This window comes from Dioscorea cayenensis, chromosome 10 (genome assembly GCF_009730915.1).
Source record: "Dioscorea cayenensis subsp. rotundata cultivar TDr96_F1 chromosome 10, TDr96_F1_v2_PseudoChromosome.rev07_lg8_w22 25.fasta, whole genome shotgun sequence".
Taxonomy (NCBI): domain Eukaryota; kingdom Viridiplantae; phylum Streptophyta; class Magnoliopsida; order Dioscoreales; family Dioscoreaceae; genus Dioscorea; species Dioscorea cayenensis.
The window spans coordinates 1,603,488-1,606,431 of NC_052480.1; positions in this window are offsets into that span (position 1 = coordinate 1,603,488).

A 2,944-nucleotide genomic window follows, 5' to 3' on the forward strand; every position below is an offset into this window, starting at 1 on the left:
TGAAAAATTATCAAATATTGGAAGACAAATTAGTTGTAGCAGCTCAAAAATTTTTATTATTATATAATTATTTTTAAAATTTTGCTTTTTATATGATTCAGTTGTATCTTATAAATTTAGAAGATTTGAGTTAAGCGAAATTAGAAATTTCAAACTCATTTAATTTAGACAAATTATTTTTGAAAGATTTTCTAATTGATAAATAGAGCATTAGGTGGGATATTGCTTTCAACCAGTGAGAAAAATCAGTAGTTTGATGTAGACAAAGTCATTTTGCAAGCCAATAATTTTGCTTACCAAATCAATTATCTAGATATCTATTAATGCATGATGACTGTTTGTGTCTATACATGCACCTTGAGGATAGAGATTTTGATTTCTTTTCAGCTATCAATTTTCACCTTTTAATCAGACACTCAAATGAGAATCATACTCCTAACTCATAATTGTACGTGATGAGATTAAAAATAATTGTTTTTCCAATCACTTGCGCATATGAATAAATAAAAAATAAAAGAAAAATTCCATTTTTATTCTCATATAGAGGTCAAAAGTTGTCACGAAGGATAAATATTCTAGTATTTACCTAACGCGTGATTCTTGTTTTTCATATTTAAATCGACCACAAAGGTTTTTATATATGTTTTATTTATAAAATATGAATAAATCATGGAAGACATATAGCACTGAAATAGTTCCATAAAGGTTTGTTTCTTATATATATATATTTTTGCATCATATAAATAAATAATACAAGTCATCCGCCCATTAAATAATAATAATAACAACAATAATAATATCGATAATTAATAAAATAATATATATTGAAAAAATGGATAAACTATAACTTTATTACATCAAGTACCAAGGAACAATAAAAGCACGTATAAGGATCCACTAGAGGTGGAGACAACAAAAACAAAAAGACAATCAAACAAGCACACCAAAAAGCAAAGACAAGCATAAACCAGCAGGCTAAAGGAGAGTTTCCACCCAAAAAGCGAAAACAAGTATAGCGAAACGACACTTTGTTGTGATGGGATTAGGGGCTTGTGTTTGGGTCGTGCTTATACTCTGTGGGTAAGCCTAGGAAGTGGATACGACCTCCTCACACGCAGTTGAAGCGGACTCAAGCTTGTCTCTTGTCAGTCAATGAAGCTTCAAGAGAGCATCATGTGGTTCCTTTTCTCTTTTTCCACATCCTTGGGGGTGTTACAAAGTAGCACTGCCTTCTTGTTCCAACATGAGGGATGGCTTCTTTGGTCTAAATCTTGTCGCCAACTAGCAGGTGGGACCTTTTTAGGGGTTGAGGTATGGGTGTTAGTACTTTCAAAAAACGCTGCACTTTCTCTGCAAGGTTTGAGCTTGAGTCCTCACGACATTGACTCAAGCAGACTAACGTCGTATCATGTGCTATGTCGTTGTTGTCGATTTAAGTCACATATAGGGTCTTAACTACTATTTAGAAGGCTCGCGTAGAGTCGAAGCTTCGTACATTAATGGTCATTAAGTTAAATGAGCCTCGTAAGATAAAGCGAGCCAAGCTTGAATACCACTAACTCGCCTCATTAAATCTTTTTGAAAAACTTGTTTATTGTATAGTTAAAAAGCTCGTTTATAGATATCATTTGCAATTTTATTTGTAACAATCATTGATATAACCATTCATAGTGTCATGAACAAAAGCTTATTTATTGGATCGTTAATAATATCATATTTAAAGATAGTTACATCACAATTTTTATTTTTGTTATTGTTATAATTATTTGTTAACTTATTTAATGAAGATTTTAACAAGCTTGAACTCAAACCTTAATGATTCAATAAATAAGCTTAAATCATTCTTTTAATCCTCAAACTCAAATCGGGGTTGAGTCACACTTGATAATAATTCATTAAATAAGCTTTTAAATGATACTTTACTAAATTAAAAATTAGAATATAAAAATAGTCGAAAGCCTTAATTAAGCTAATGAGCCAAAGATTAAGCTCAGTTTTTCTTAACAAGTTGAGCTCGAGCATGAAGCTCGAAAATAAGCTCGATTAGAGCTCGAGCTCGATTAAAATAGTAACGAGTCAAGCTTGAACATGAAAAATGAAGCTCGAAGAAAGCTCGGCTCCGAGTTCAAGCTCGATTAAATAATATGAGCCAAGTTTTGAACAAGGCAGAGCTCGACTGCTAGGCTCGTTTACTGAGCCCTAGAGATAAAAATGCTCTAGGGAATATTCTCCAGTTCTCGAGATATTATTAACATAAGAATCCAAACCAAAACAGCCAAAACTGACAGCTCCCAATAGCTTGTACCGCATGATCCCCTAGACTTAAAACTTACACGACTCTCCCTTGTATTCATTTGATTCATGATCATAAATATTTACATTTTATAATATTATAATTACAAATAACACAAAAAAATCACTTCGTAGTTACATATAATCGCATAATGACATGTTTTTAAAACAATTTTCGAGTGTCACATAAAGCGCTATGTCGATGTGATATCAGTATCTTCATAGAAAAATAATCTTAAAAGCATTGATGTCATGCAAGCTGGAGAAAAGTTAAATAATTTTTATATTATATTACTCCACAACAATATAAAGTATAAACAATTATGGCGCAGTGAAATGACCGTTATCCCTTAACTAAATCGATCCACCGGTCAAAAAATTCATTTCTTACCCACCATTCATTCGGATTTCCCTATGTTTTATCCACATGAACCATTTAAGGTAAACTAAAAACAAGGTACAAGTACAGAATCACCCGTTTTTAGTTAACTGACTTTAGTCAAGTTTGAGAGAGAGAGAGAGAGAGATCACCATCACCCGTTTTTAGTTAACTGACCTTAGTCAAGAGAGAGAGAGATCACCCGTTTTTAGTTAACTGACGTCAGAGAGAGAGAGAGAGAGAGAGAGAGAGAGAGAGAGGTGAGTGAGTGAG